This window comes from Coregonus clupeaformis, unplaced genomic scaffold (genome assembly GCF_020615455.1).
Source record: "Coregonus clupeaformis isolate EN_2021a unplaced genomic scaffold, ASM2061545v1 scaf3684, whole genome shotgun sequence".
NCBI lineage: Eukaryota > Metazoa > Chordata > Actinopteri > Salmoniformes > Salmonidae > Coregonus > Coregonus clupeaformis.
Window position 1 is genome coordinate 1 of NW_025537138.1, and position 15661 is coordinate 15661.

The following is a 15661-nucleotide window of genomic DNA, read 5'->3' on the forward strand; positions in this document are numbered from 1 at the left end:
ACGGATACAGGTATCCTGTGTTTTTGTGTGTTTCTACTCTTTCTGCCCTAATCACAGGTGTCCTGTATGTTTCCTGATTGGTGGTCGTTGAGGTGTCTGCTGATTGGACCAATCAGTGAACATTCCTGTGAATAGCACCACCTGTTACTCGTTTGTTGAATCACACAGCCCATTGTATAAAACCAGACTTGTGTTTGTTGCAAGAGAGAGAGACTTTTTGCCATATGTGAGTATGGACACGGTGGTGTCCTGTGTGTTGTGTACGCACTAAATTGCTGATTACCCTGTTTAGTAGCTTTGTGTGTTTTTGGGAAAAGGGGAGTTTAAGCTAGTTGCCCTTGGGCGTACATTACCCGTAGGAAGAAATCTGTCTATAAACACCAGTTAGACCTGAGCGGACCACCCACTGTATTTTTGTATGGTAGCAGTAGCCTAGCGGTTCTTCAGGCAGGCTAGATCAGTTTAGGGGGTTTTACATTATTGTTTCATTTCTTGGGTCCTGCTCAGCCCTTTTTCCCAAACCCTTACCGTGTGTTCATAAATAAACACTTTGTGTTTGACGGTAGTTCATGGTAGTTGTGTCTTATTTGTTCTCACTATTCCATGCCACACTTATAATTTACATGAATTTATGTTACGGGTCTCATGTCCATCCACCCTAGATGTTTAGAGCCACGGGGTTCGTAACATAAAGCTTCCGCCTCCTTCCGCCTCCTCTCAAAAGTAATCTCTACTATAGACGAGACCAGCGACAACAAAACAGGAAAAAAATGGGTAGATCCCGACAAACCCCGGCTCGTCCTGGGATCTATCCCATGCTACTCGTGCAAATTAGTAAGTGTCTGGTTCAGTGTTGAGCTTAGCAGCTGTAACTACCTGTTTTTTTTTTTGTGTGTGTTCAGTAGTCGACGGCTTCGTGTAGTTAGTAGGATGGCTACTTTTGATGTGGAAGCATTTTTGGAAAACCCTACGTGGGAGATTTTTGAGAATTGTCGTAGAGTGGATCTACAGGCTTTGGCTGACCACTTTTCTGTACCCATACCGAGGGGTATAGTGAAAGCAGAAGTTAGGGAAGTAGTGCTAGCGATATTGTTAAACGAGCGAGTGCTTGAGTTACCGCCGCCTGAGTCTGCTGCTCCTGTAGGGGATGTGGTTGATGTTTCTGTAAGCCCATCAGTGTCTGAGGACGAGGCTAAGGCTCCAGCCACATTGCCCCGTTATGACCCACTCTCCCCACTGACTGACAGTGATGCCAGGATCGATGTCCGCTCGACGCGGCTCCAAATGGAGGCGGAAGAGCGGGCACAAATCAGGCAAGACAAGCTGGAGATGCGTAAAATGGAGCTAGAGGCAGAACAGGAGACGCGTAAGGCAGAACAGGAGACGCGTAAGATAGAACAGGAGACGCGTAAGATGGAACTGGAGACGCGTAGGCTTGATCAAGAACTGGAGACGCGTAGGCTTGATCAAGAACTGGAGACGCGTAGGCTTGATCAAGAACTGGCGATGCGTAAAATGGAACTAGAGGCAGAAACAGCGAGGTTAGTCTCTGCTAATACTATGCCTGCTAGTGAGCCATCCTCACCAGCTGTGTCATCTGCTACGTTTGATATTAGTAGGCAGATCACCTTGGTACCTGTGTTCAGGGAGTCAGAGGTTGATTCCTATTTCAGTGTTTTTGAACGTATAGCGGTAGCATTGAAATGGCCCGACGAGGTATGGTGCCTATTACTTCAGTGTAAGCTAACAGGTAAAGCCCAAGAGGTTCTGGCAGCGCTACCTCTTGAAGACAGTTTGAATTATGAGGTGGTCAAAGCTACTGTTCTTCGTGCCTATGAGCTTGTTCCTGAGGCATATCGACAGAGATTTAGGTCTCATAAAAAGTCTCCTACTCAGACTTATGTGGAGTTTGCTAGAGACAAAGGAAATCTGTTTGACAAATGGCACAGTGCTAGTAAGGTAACTGATTTTAACTCTCACGGGAGTTAATCTTGTTAGAAGAGTTTAAAATTGTTTACCGGAACGCATTGTAGTTTATCTGAACGAACAGAAAGTATCCTCACTGTCGGAAGCGTCTGTATTGGCAGACGAAGTTTGTGTTGACGCATAAGAGCGTGTTTTCGGCTCGCACGGAGAGCAGGGCTGCGGAGTTGCTAACTTCTAGTCCTAGTCGACCAGCAGTACATCCAGCACGCCCAAAAGATGTGCGTCACTGTTTCTATTGTCATAAGGTGGGACATATAGTTAATGATTGCTTTCTGCTAAAACGCAAACCGGGATGCCTCGGCACACCAGGCCGCCAACGGGTGTTGGGCTGATTCGTACGGTTGTAAGGCCGGAATCAAGACAGAAGCCTCATAGTGAATGTGGTTTGAAAGTCCCTGTCCCAGATCACAGTTATGAACCGTTCATTTTTGAGGGGTTTGTTTCTATATCAGATGATGAAGCGTCTCAGCGTCCAGTTAGAATCCTCAGAGATACTGGTGCGGCGCAGTCGTTCATACTAGCTGATGTGTTGCCCTTGTCTAATAATACATATTGTGGTTCCAGTGTGTTAGTACAAGGAATTGAAATGGGTTTCGTTCCCAGTGCCATTGCACTTTGTGAACGTACACTCTGAGTTAGTCAGTGGATTGTTCAGAGTTGGCGACGTCCGATGTTGCCAGTAAAAGGGGTGACCTTTATAATGGGCAACGATATTGCCGGAGGAAAGGTAATACCCATATTGGAGGTATTGGATAAAAGTGACCAGTCTCTCTCCGAGGAGCTGGCACAGGGTTATCCAGATGTGTTCCCCGCTTGTGCTGTCACACGTGCTCAAGCACGACAAGTGGGTGAAGTGGTAGATTTGTCAGACACGATTCTATTCAGAGAGTGTGACCCAGAGGATAGTTCGGGTGCTACCTCTGGTAAGCTGGGTGCAGTCTGACCAACAGCCCAGAGAAAGGAAGAAGGAAATGGAACTTGTTGCTGAGGCAATACAGTTACCAGTTACTCGTGAGCAGCTGATCGCTAACCAACAGGTTGACATTAGCCTGGCTAAATGTTTTTCTAGTGTTGTCTCAGAGGAGGAGCTAAAGAAGAAAAACATGGCATACTTCATTGATGGTAATCTCCTCATGCGTAAATGGACATCCCATGTTGACGCTGGCGGAGATTGGAATGCTGTTTACCAAATAGTGATTCCTACAGCCTTTCGACAAAATGTTTTATCCCTCGCTCATGATCACCAGTGGTCCGGACATCTGGGAGTCACCAAGACTTATGATCGAGTTTTGCGACATTTCTTTTGGCCTGGCTTAAAACAAGATGTGGCTCAGTTCTGTCGGACTTGCCACACCTGTCAAGTAGTTGGGAAACCGAACCAGGTTATTTCCCCGCGCCTCTTTGTCCCATACCGGCCATAGGTGAACCATTCGAACATGTGATGGTTGATTGTGTTGGACCATTACCAAAACAAAATCTGGTAACCAGTTTATGTTGACAATTATGTGTGTGGCCACCAGGTACCCAGAGGCCATTCCTCTGCGAAGGATTACTGCTCCGGTGGTGAGTAAAGCGTTGATCAAATTCTTCTCAACTTTTGGATTACCTAAGGTGATACAAACTGATCAGGGTACGAATTTCCTTTCTAAACTTTTCAAACAAGTGTTAAAATCCTTGTCAGTTACACACCGGTGTCAAGCGCATATCACCCAGAGTCTCAGGGTGCGCTTGAACGCTTGGCATCAGACCCTGAAGTCTATGCTCCGTAAATATTGCTTGGAATCTGAGAAAGATTGGGATGAGGGAGTTCCTCTAGTATTGTTTGCTGTCCGTGAGACAGTACAGGAATCCCTAGGGTTCAGCCCAGCTGAACTGGTGTTTGGACACACCATGAGAGGACCTATGAAAGTCCTTAAGGATCAGTTTTTGTCACAAGAGTTGTGTGTGAAAGAAAATGTGTTGGACTACGTTAGTCGCCCGTGAGCGCCTACATGCTGCCTGTGCTCTAGCAAAGGAAGCGCTGTCTTCCTCACAGAAACGGATGAAACGACACTATGACACACAGGCTGTTTCTCGTTCACTGCAGCCAGGTGACCGAAGTTCTTGTGTTGTTGCCTGTGCCAGGAGCGTCATTGTCAGCACGTTTCTCTGGTCCTTATGTCATTGAAAAGAAACTAACTGAAACTGACTATGTGATACAGACTCCTGATAGAAAACGCCAATCTCGTGTGTGCCACGTTAACATGTTGAAGACATACCACAACAGACCCGTCACTCAGGTAGACAGTCCAGAGAAACTGGCCGAGTCGGCTGTCTCTGTTGCTGCTACGGCTGTAGTGGGAGGTAATGTTAATGATGTGGACGGAGATGGTTTGGAGTTGCGCAATACTCAGCAGCAGTGTGCTAGATTGCCCAATTCAGAGATGCTGTTGTCTCTCCCGGCAAGCCTGATTCATTTAACGGACAGACAGTCAGATGATATTGTGAGACTGTTACACAGCTTTCCATGTCTTTTTAATGATGTTCCTACATGTACAAATGTGTTAGAACATGACATTAATGTTGGAAACGCTGCACCTATCAAGCAACATCCTTATCGTGTCAACGTCGCTAAGAGAAAGATAATGAGGGGTGAGGTCGGTTATTTGCTGGAGAATAACCTGGCTATGCCAAGTTCAAGTCCTTGGAGTTCTCCGTGCATTCTGGTTCCTAAACCTGATGGGACATCCAGATTATGTACGGACTATCGGAAAGTCAATGCTGTCACAGTGCCCGACTCGTTCCCGTTACCCAGACTGGATGACTGTATTGATACGGTTGGTGCTGCTACTTATGTAACCAAACTAGATCTTCTAAAAGGTTACTGGCAGGTGCCGTTAACCCCACGTGCCTCCGACATCTCTGCCTTTGTGACCCCAGATCACTTCCTACAATATGCTGTCATGGCATTTGGGATGCGGAACGCACCAGCCACTTTCCAACGCCTGGTTAACACAGTATTGGCTGGAGTTCCTAATTGTAGTGCTTACCTTGATGATCTGGTCATTTATTCAAATGAGTGGTCTGATCATGTTAACACTCTAAGGGTAGTGTGTGAACGTCTAGCAACCGCTTCTCTAACCCTGAACTTAGCAAAGTGCGAGTTTGGGAAGGCCACTGTTACTTATCTTGGTAAACAGGTCGGCCATGGTCAGGTGCGCCCTGTAGATGCCAAGGTCTCAGCTATAAACGCATTTCCCGCACCTACCACCAGAAGAGAGCTACGCCGCTTTTTTAGGGATGGTTGGCTACTACCGTAGTTTCTGTAAAAATTTCTCTGCGGTAGTTGCTCCATTAACGGATTTGCTCAGTCCGGCGAGAAAATTTGTATGGTCTGAAGATTGTTGTACTGCTTTCAACACTGCTAAAGCACTCTTGTGTAGTACTCCTGTTCTTGCTGCGCCAGATTTTGAGCGGCCGTTTAAACTGGAGGTAGATGCAAGTGCCAGAGGTGCTGGTGCTGTTCTACTGCAGCAAGACCAGAGTGGAGTGGACCATCCTGTCTGTTATTTTTCACGGAAATTTAACAAATGTCAGACAAACTATTCCACCATTGAACAAGAAGCTCTAGCTTTGTTGTTAGCTCTGCAGTACTTTGAAGTTTATGTTGGTTCCAGTGCATTACCAGTAATAGTGTATACTGACCATAACCCCTTAGTGTTTCTCCACCGGATGTACAACCAGAACCAACGCCTTATGCGTTGGGCACTTGTCGTGCAAAATTATAATTTGGAGATCCGCCACAAAAAAGGGGTTAGATAATGTGTTGGCAGATGCTTTGTCTCGTGTGTAATGATCTAGGGTTTTTTTTGGTTATCCCGGCAGGAGGATTATTGAATTTTGGGTGTTGTGATGGTACGTGTGGCGCAAACCATTTTGGTTTGCTCTTTTAAGGGTGGGAGTGTTACGGATACAGGTATCCTGTGTTTTTGTGTGTTTCTACTCTTTCTGCCCTAATCACAGGTGTCCTGTATGTTCCTGATTGGTGGTCGTTGAGGTGTCTGCTGATTGGACCAATCAGTGAACATTCCTGTGAATAGCACCACCTGTTACTCGTTGTTGAATCACACAGCCCATTGTATAAAACCAGACTTGTGTTTGTTGCAAGAGAGAGAGACTTTTTGCCATATGTGAGTATGGACACGGTGGTGTCCTGTGTGTTGTGTACGCACTAAATTGCTGATTACCCTGTTTAGTAGCTTTGTGTGTTTTTGGGAAAAGGGGAGTTTAAGCTAGTTGCCCTTGGGCGTACATTACCCGTAGGAAGAAATCTGTCTATAAACACCAGTTAGACCTGAGCGGACCACCCACTGTATTTTTGTATGGTAGCAGTAGCCTAGCGGTTCTTCAGGCAGGCTAGATCAGTTTAGGGGGTTTTACATTATTGTTTCATTTCTTGGGTCCTGCTCAGCCCTTTTTCCCAAACCCTTACCGTGTGTTCATAAATAAACACTTTGTGTTTGACGGTAGTTCATGGTAGTTGTGTCTTATTTGTTCTCACTATTCCATGCCACACTTATAATTTACATGAATTTATGTTACGGGTCTCATGTCCATCCACCCTAGATGTTTAGAGCCACGGGGTTCGTAACACTTGCTCTGTCAGTGAACCTAACCATCTGCGATCTTATTCTACATGGAGTTTTCAACACAACACCACTTTGTTCCAATGGTTGTATCTACTTGCAATGAAAGTGACGCAGCATATTCAAGGAAGTAATAATGTAGTTTTCTAACTTTTGTAAGCTTTTTGAATGGTCTTCAATGGAAAAAAATGTAGCGCAATGGTCTTCATCGCAAAATGTCATAAAAAGGTATCTGGCAGAAGTACATTTATGCACAATCATGAATATCATTTAATATATATCTTAAACGACTGCGTTTTCGTGAATGTAATATATAATCGCCAAGCCCATACAAAATATTAGGGGACTGACCATGGAAGTATGATGTAATGGTGAGTCACTTTCATGGCGTATAGGTACACATACACACACACACACACACACACACTATCTCAACATTGACCTCCAAATAATTCCTCCACACTAACGATGTTCTTATAGCTGTATTCATATTGATAAATGTTGTGGTCATTAAAGACATAAATGTAAATGATGAGGATCTTCATGCCAGATTGACATAAATGACATTGTCATACTAGCCGGATTAATACGAATAAATGATATGTTCCTTGGAGACCACAGAATGGTCAAGATATTGAGTAACAGAAGATGACAGACAATTGACCCCCATTTTCCAGTAGGTATAGTAACTTGTCATCTTTCATGTTCAACAACCCACCAATCACGTCTGAAATTGGAATCACAGAAGGTCAAAAGCATGCTTACTGCAAGTCCAGGAAGGTCTTTCCATATCAATAGAAGATGTCGTCCCTGGGTGGGCTCGAACCACCAACCTTTAGATTAACAGTCTAACGCGCTAACCAATTGCGCCACAGAGACTTGTGGTGTGATTGACCATCAGCAGGCCAAAGTCACAGGAAAGCTCATGACATGTTCAGTCAGAGGTTTTCACATCGAGGAGCACTGCAAACTGAAAAATCTCGTCCCTGGGTGGGCTCGAACCACCAACCTTTAGATTAACAGTCTAACGCGCTAACCAGTTGCGCCACAGAGACTTGCTCTGTCAGTGAACCTAACCATCTGCGATCTTATTCTACATGGAGTTTTCAACACAACAACACTTTGTTCCAATGGTTGTATCTACTTGCAATGAAAGTGACGCAGCATTTTCAAGGAAGTAGTAATGTAGTTTTCTAACTTTTGTAAGCTTTTTGAATGGTCTTCAATGGGCAAAAATGTAGCGCAATGGTCTTCATCGCAAAATGTCATAAAAAGGTATCTGGCAGAAGTACATTTATGCACAATCATGAATATCATTTAATATATATCTTAAACGACTGCGTTTTCGTGAATGTAATATATAATCGCCAAGCCCATACAAAATATTAGGGGACTGACCATGGAAGTATGATGTAATGGTGAGTCACTTTCATGGCGTATAGGTACACATACACACACACACACACACTATCTCAACATTGACCTCCAAATAATTCCTCCACACTAACGATGTTCTTATAGCTGTATTCATATTGATAAATGTTGTGGTCATTAAAGACATAAATGTAAATGATGAGGATCTTCATGCCAGATTGACATAAATGACAATGTCATACTAGCCAGATTAATACGAATAAATGATATGTTCCTTGGAGACCACAGAATGGTCAAGATATAGAGTAACAGAAGATGACAGACAATTGACCCCCATTTTTCCAGTAGGTATAGTAACTTGTCATCTTTCATGTTCAACAACCCACCAATCACGTCTGAAATTGGAATCACAGAAGGTCAAAAGCATGCTTACTGCAAGTCCAGGAAGGTCTTTCCATATCAATAGAAGATGTCGTCCCTGGGTGGGCTCGAACCACCAACCTTTAGATTAACAGTCTAACGCGCTAACCAATTGCGCCACAGAGACTTGTGGTGTGATTGACCATCAGCAGGCCAAAGTCACAGGAAAGCTCATGACATGTTCAGTCAGAGGTTTTCACATCGAGGAGCACTGCAAACTGAAAAATCTCGTCCCTGGGTGGGCTCGAACCACCAACCTTTAGATTAACAGTCTAACGCGCTAACCAGTTGCGCCACAGAGACTTGCTCTGTCAGTGAACCTAACCATCTGCGATCTTATTCTACATGGAGTTTTCAACACAACACCACTTTGTTCCAATGGTTGTATCTACTTGCAATGAAAGTGACGCAGCATATTCAAGGAAGTAGTAATGTAGTTTTCTAACTTTTGTAAGCTTTTTGAATGGTCTTCAATGGGCAAAAATGTAGCGCAATGGTCTTCATCGCAAAATGTCATAAAAAGGTATCTGGCAGAAGTACATTTATGCACAATCATGAATATCATTTAATATATATCTTAAACGACTGCGTTTTCGTGAATGTAATATATAATCGCCAAGCCCATACAAAATATTAGGGGACTGACCATGGAAGTATGATGTAATGGTGAGTCACTTTCATGGCGTATAGGTACACATAACACACACACACACACACACACTATCTCAACATTGACCTCCAAATAATTCCTCCACACTAACGATGTTCTTATAGCTGTATTCATATTGATAAATGTTGTGGTCATTAAAGACATAAATGTAAATGATGAGGATCTTCATGCCAGATTGACATAAATGACATTGTCATACTAGCCGGATTAATACGAATAAATGATATGTTCCTTGGAGACCACAGAATGGTCAAGATATTGAGTAACAGAAGATGACAGACAATTGACCCCCATTTTTCCAGTAGGTATAGTAACTTGTCATCTTTCATGTTCAACAACCCACCAATCACGTCTGAAATTGGAATCACAGAAGGTCAAAAGCATGCTTACTGCAAGTCCAGGAAGGTCTTTCCATATCAATAGAAGATGTCGTCCCTGGGTGGGCTCGAACCACCAACCTTTAGATTAACAGTCTAACGCGCTAACCAATTGCGCCACAGAGACTTGTGGTGTGATTGACCATCAGCAGGCCAAAGTCACAGGAAAGCTCATGACATGTTCAGTCAGAGGTTTTCACATCGAGGAGCACTGCAAACTGAAAAATCTCGTCCCTGGGTGGGCTCGAACCACCAACCTTTAGATTAACAGTCTAACGCGCTAACCAGTTGCGCCACAGAGACTTGCTCTGTCAGTGAACCTAACCATCTGCGATCTTATTCTACATGGAGTTTTCAACACAACACCACTTTGTTCCAATGGTTGTATCTACTTGCAATGAAAGTGACGCAGCATTTTCAAGGAAGTACTAATGTAGTTTTCTAACTTTTGTAAGCTTTTTGAATGGTCTTCAATGGGCAAAAATGTAGCGCAATGGTCTTCATCGCAAAATGTCATAAAAAGGTATCTGGCAGAAGTACATTTATGCACAATCATGAATATCATTTAATATATATCTTAAACGACTGCGTGTTTCGTGAATGTAATATATAATCGCCAAGCCCATACAAAATATTAGGGGACTGACCATGGAAGTATGATGTAATGGTGAGTCACTTTCATGGCGTATAGGTACACATACACACACACACACACACACACTATCTCAACATTGACCTCCAAATAATTCCTCCACACTAACGATGTTCTTATAGCTGTATTCATATTGATAAATGTTGTGGTCATTAAAGACATAAATGTAAATGATGAGGATCTTCATGCCAGATTGACATAAATGACAATGTCATACTAGCCAGATTAATACGAATAAATGATATGTTCCTTGGAGACCACAGAATGGTCAAGATATTGAGTAACAGAAGATGACAGACAATTGACCCCCATTTTTCCAGTAGGTATAGTAACTTGTCATCTTTCATGTTCAACAACCCACCAATCACGTCTGAAATTGGAATCACAGAAGGTCAAAAGCATGCTTACTGCAAGTCCAGGAAGGTCTTTCCATATCAATAGAAGATGTCGTCCCTGGGTGGGCTCGAACCACCAACCTTTAGATTAACAGTCTAACGCGCTAACCAATTGCGCCACAGAGACTTGTGGTGTGATTGACCATCAGCAGGCCAAAGTCACAGGAAAGCTCATGACATGTTCAGTCAGAGGTTTTCACATCGAGGAGCACTGCAAACTGAAAAATCTCGTCCCTGGGTGGGCTCGAACCACCAACCTTTAGATTAACAGTCTAACGCGCTAACCAGTTGCGCCACAGAGACTTGCTCTGTCAGTGAACCTAACCATCTGCGATCTTATTCTACATGGAGTTTTCAACACAACACCACTTTGTTCCAATGGTTGTATCTACTTGCAATGAAAGTGACGCAGCATATTCAAGGAAGTACTAATGTAGTTTTCTAACTTTTGTAAGCTTTTTGAATGGTCTTCAATGGGCAAAAATGTAGCGCAATGGTCTTCATCGCAAAATGTCATAAAAAGGTATCTGGCAGAAGTACATTTATGCACAATCATGAATATCATTTAATATATATCTTAAACGACTGCGTTTTCGTGAATGTAATATATAATCGCCAAGCCCATACAAAATATTAGGGGACTGACCATGGAAGTATGATGTAATGGTGAGTCACTTTCATGGCGTATAGGTACACATACACACACACACACACACTATCTCAACATTGACCTCCAAATAATTCCTCCACACTAACGATGTTCTTATAGCTGTATTCATATTGATAAATGTTGTGGTCATTAAAGACATAAATGTAAATGATGAGGATCTTCATGCCAGATTGACATAAATGACATTGTCATACTAGCCGGATTAATACGAATAAATGATATGTTCCTTGGAGACCACAGAATGGTCAAGATATTGAGTAACAGAAGATGACAGACAATTGACCCCCATTTTTCCAGTAGGTATAGTAACTTGTCATCTTTCATGTTCAACAACCCACCAATCACGTCTGAAATTGGAATCACAGAAGGTCAAAAGCATGCTTACTGCAAGTCCAGGAAGGTCTTTCCATATCAATAGAAGATGTCGTCCCTGGGTGGGCTCGAACCACCAACCTTTAGATTAACAGTCTAACGCGCTAACCAATTGCGCCACAGAGACTTGTGGTGTGATTGACCATCAGCAGGCCAAAGTCACAGGAAAGCTCATGACATGTTCAGTCAGAGGTTTTCACATCGAGGAGCACTGCAAACTGAAAAATCTCGTCCCTGGGTGGGCTCGAACCACCAACCTTTAGATTAACAGTCTAACGCGCTAACCAGTTGCGCCACAGAGACTTGCTCTGTCAGTGAACCTAACCATCTGCGATCTTATTCTACATGGAGTTTTCAACACAACACCACTTTGTTCCAATGGTTGTATCTACTTGCAATGAAAGTGACGCAGCATATTCAAGGAAGTACTAATGTAGTTTTCTAACTTTTGTAAGCTTTTTGAATGGTCTTCAATGGGCAAAAATGTAGCGCAATGGTCTTCATCGCAAAATGTCATAAAAAGGTATCTGGCAGAAGTACATTTATGCACAATCATGAATATCATTTAATATATATCTTAAACGACTGCGTTTTTCGTGAATGTAATATATAATCGCCAAGCCCATACAAAATATTAGGGGACTGACCATGGAAGTATGATGTAATGGTGAGTCACTTTCATGGAGTATAGGTACACATAACACACACACACACACACACTATCTCAACATTGACCTCCAAATAATTCCTCCACACTAACGATGTTCTTATAGCTGTATTCATATTGATAAATGTTGTGGTCATTAAAGACATAAATGTAAATGATGAGGATCTTCATGCCAGATTGACATAAATGACATTGTCATACTAGCCGGATTAATACGAATAAATGATATGTTCCTTGGAGACCACAGAATGGTCAAGATATTGAGTAACAGAAGATGACAGACAATTGACCCCCATTTTTCCAGTAGGTATAGTAACTTGTCATCTTTCATGTTCAACAACCCACCAATCACGTCTGAAATTGGAATCACAGAAGGTCAAAAGCATGCTTACTGCAAGTCCAGGAAGGTCTTTCCATATCAATAGAAGATGTCGTCCCTGGGTGGGCTCGAACCACCAACCTTTAGATTAACAGTCTAACGCGCTAACCAATTGCGCCACAGAGACTTGTGGTGTGATTGACCATCAGCAGGCCAAAGTCACAGGAAAGCTCATGACATGTTCAGTCAGAGGTTTTCACATCGAGGAGCACTGCAAACTGAAAAATCTCGTCCCTGGGTGGGCTCGAACCACCAACCTTTAGATTAACAGTCTAACGCGCTAACCAGTTGCGCCACAGAGACTTGCTCTGTCAGTGAACCTAACCATCTGCGATCTTATTCTACATGGAGTTTTCAACACAACACCACTTTGTTCCAATGGTTGTATCTACTTGCAATGAAAGTGACGCAGCATTTCAAGGAAGTACTAATGTAGTTTTCTAACTTTTGTAAGCTTTTTGAATGGTCTTCAATGGGCAAAAATGTAGCGCAATGGTCTTCATCGCAAAATGTCATAAAAAGGTATCTGGCAGAAGTACATTTATGCACAATCATGAATATCATTTAATATATATCTTAAACGACTGCGTTTTTCGTGAATGTAATATATAATCGCCAAGCCCATACAAAATATTAGGGGACTGACCATGGAAGTATGATGTAATGGTGAGTCACTTTCATGGAGTATAGGTACACATACACACACACACACACACACACTATCTCAACATTGACCTCCAAATAATTCCTCCACACTAACGATGTTCTTATAGCTGTATTCATATTGATAAATGTTGTGGTCATTAAAGACATAAATGTAAATGATGAGGATCTTCATGCCAGATTGACATAAATGACAATGTCATACTAGCCAGATTAATACGAATAAATGATATGTTCCTTGGAGACCACAGAATGGTCAAGATATTGAGTAACAGAAGATGACAGACAATTGACCCCCATTTTTCCAGTAGGTATAGTAACTTGTCATCTTTCATGTTCAACAACCCACCAATCACGTCTGAAATTGGAATCACAGAAGGTCAAAAGCATGCTTACTGCAAGTCCAGGAAGGTCTTTCCATATCAATAGAAGATGTCGTCCCTGGGTGGGCTCGAACCACCAACCTTTAGATTAACAGTCTAACGCGCTAACCAATTGCGCCACAGAGACTTGTGGTGTGATTGACCATCAGCAGGCCAAAGTCACAGGAAAGCTCATGACATGTTCAGTCAGAGGTTTTCACATCGAGGAGCACTGCAAACTGAAAAATCTCGTCCCTGGGTGGGCTCGAACCACCAACCTTTAGATTAACAGTCTAACGCGCTAACCAGTTGCGCCACAGAGACTTGCTCTGTCAGTGAACCTAACCATCTGCGATCTTATTCTACATGGAGTTTTCAACACAACACCACTTTGTTCCAATGGTTGTATCTACTTGCAATGAAAGTGACGCAGCATATTCAAGGAAGTAGTAATGTAGTTTTCTAACTTTTGTAAGCTTTTTGAATGGTCTTCAATGGGCAAAAATGTAGCGCAATGGTCTTCATCGCAAAATGTCATAAAAAGGTATCTGGCAGAAGTACATTTATGCACAATCATGAATATCATTTAATATATATCTTAAACGACTGCGTTTTTCGTGAATGTAATATATAATCGCCAAGCCCATACAAAATATTAGGGGACTGACCATGGAAGTATGATGTAATGGTGAGTCACTTTCATGGCGTATAGGTACACATACACACACACACACACACACACTATCTCAACATTGACCTCCAAATAATTCCTCCACACTAACGATGTTCTTATAGCTGTATTCATATTGATAAATGTTGTGGTCATTAAAGACATAAATGTAAATGATGAGGATCTTCATGCCAGATTGACATAAATGACAATGTCATACTAGCCAGATTAATACGAATAAATGATATGTTCCTTGGAGACCACAGAATGGTCAAGATATTGAGTAACAGAAGATGACAGACAATTGACCCCCATTTTTCCAGTAGGTATAGTAACTTGTCATCTTTCATGTTCAACAACCCACCAATCACGTCTGAAATTGGAATCACAGAAGGTCAAAAGCATGCTTACTGCAAGTCCAGGAAGGTCTTTCCATATCAATAGAAGATGTCGTCCCTGGGTGGGCTCGAACCACCAACCTTTAGATTAACAGTCTAACGCGCTAACCAATTGCGCCACAGAGACTTGTGGTGTGATTGACCATCAGCAGGCCAAAGTCACAGGAAAGCTCATGACATGTTCAGTCAGAGGTTTTCACATCGAGGAGCACTGCAAACTGAAAAATCTCGTCCCTGGGTGGGCTCGAACCACCAACCTTTAGATTAACAGTCTAACGCGCTAACCAGTTGCGCCACAGAGACTTGCTCTGTCAGTGAACCTAACCATCTGCGATCTTATTCTACATGGAGTTTTCAACACAACACCACTTTGTTCCAATGGTTGTATCTACTTGCAATGAAAGTGACGCAGCATATTCAAGGAAGTACTAATGTAGTTTTCTAACTTTTGTAAGCTTTTTGAATGGTCTTCAATGGGCAAAAATGTAGCGCAATGGTCTTCATCGCAAAATGTCATAAAAAGGTATCTGGCAGAAGTACATTTATGCACAATCATGAATATCATTTAATATATATCTTAAACGACTGCGTTTTCGTGAATGTAATATATAATCGCCAAGCCCATACAAAATATTAGGGGACTGACCATGGAAGTATGATGTAATGGTGAGTCACTTTCATGGAGTATAGGTACACATACACACACACACACACACACACACTATCTCAACATTGACCTCCAAATAATTCCTCCACACTAACGATGTTCTTATAGCTGTATTCATATTGATAAATGTTGTGGTCATTAAAGACATAAATGTAAATGATGAGGATCTTCATGCCAGATTGACATAAATGACAATGTCATACTAGCCAGATTAATACGAATAAATGATATGTTCCTTGGAGACCACAGAATGGTCAAGATATTGAGTAACAGAAGATGACAGACAATTGACCCCCATTTTTCCAGTAGGTATA

At 42.4% G+C, this 15661-nt stretch overlaps 16 non-coding genes across 16 annotated transcripts; all 16 read right to left on the reverse strand.

Annotated features, from left to right (window-relative positions):
• Positions 1-7416: 7416 nt before the first annotated feature.
• Positions 7417-7490, reverse strand: trnan-guu. The gene has a single exon. It is a non-coding gene; the product is annotated as a tRNA-Asn (tRNA).
• A 102-nt stretch (positions 7491-7592) lies between these two features.
• On the reverse strand, positions 7593-7666 carry trnan-guu. The gene has a single exon. It is a non-coding gene; the product is annotated as a tRNA-Asn (tRNA).
• Positions 7667-8458: 792 nt separating this feature from the next.
• On the reverse strand, positions 8459-8532 carry trnan-guu. Its single transcript has one exon. It is a non-coding gene; the product is annotated as a tRNA-Asn (tRNA).
• A 102-nt stretch (positions 8533-8634) lies between these two features.
• Positions 8635-8708, reverse strand: trnan-guu. The gene has a single exon. It is a non-coding gene; the product is annotated as a tRNA-Asn (tRNA).
• A 797-nt stretch (positions 8709-9505) lies between these two features.
• Positions 9506-9579, reverse strand: trnan-guu. Its single transcript has one exon. It is a non-coding gene; the product is annotated as a tRNA-Asn (tRNA).
• Positions 9580-9681: 102 nt separating this feature from the next.
• Positions 9682-9755, reverse strand: trnan-guu. Its single transcript has one exon. It is a non-coding gene; the product is annotated as a tRNA-Asn (tRNA).
• Positions 9756-10552: 797 nt separating this feature from the next.
• On the reverse strand, positions 10553-10626 carry trnan-guu. The gene has a single exon. It is a non-coding gene; the product is annotated as a tRNA-Asn (tRNA).
• Positions 10627-10728: 102 nt separating this feature from the next.
• On the reverse strand, positions 10729-10802 carry trnan-guu. The gene has a single exon. It is a non-coding gene; the product is annotated as a tRNA-Asn (tRNA).
• A 792-nt stretch (positions 10803-11594) lies between these two features.
• Positions 11595-11668, reverse strand: trnan-guu. Its single transcript has one exon. It is a non-coding gene; the product is annotated as a tRNA-Asn (tRNA).
• A 102-nt stretch (positions 11669-11770) lies between these two features.
• Positions 11771-11844, reverse strand: trnan-guu. The gene has a single exon. It is a non-coding gene; the product is annotated as a tRNA-Asn (tRNA).
• A 796-nt stretch (positions 11845-12640) lies between these two features.
• trnan-guu lies at positions 12641-12714 on the reverse strand. Its single transcript has one exon. It is a non-coding gene; the product is annotated as a tRNA-Asn (tRNA).
• Positions 12715-12816: 102 nt separating this feature from the next.
• trnan-guu lies at positions 12817-12890 on the reverse strand. Its single transcript has one exon. It is a non-coding gene; the product is annotated as a tRNA-Asn (tRNA).
• A 796-nt stretch (positions 12891-13686) lies between these two features.
• Positions 13687-13760, reverse strand: trnan-guu. Its single transcript has one exon. It is a non-coding gene; the product is annotated as a tRNA-Asn (tRNA).
• Positions 13761-13862: 102 nt separating this feature from the next.
• On the reverse strand, positions 13863-13936 carry trnan-guu. Its single transcript has one exon. It is a non-coding gene; the product is annotated as a tRNA-Asn (tRNA).
• Positions 13937-14733: 797 nt separating this feature from the next.
• Positions 14734-14807, reverse strand: trnan-guu. The gene has a single exon. It is a non-coding gene; the product is annotated as a tRNA-Asn (tRNA).
• Positions 14808-14909: 102 nt separating this feature from the next.
• trnan-guu lies at positions 14910-14983 on the reverse strand. Its single transcript has one exon. It is a non-coding gene; the product is annotated as a tRNA-Asn (tRNA).
• Between the last annotated feature and the right edge of the window lie 678 nt (positions 14984-15661).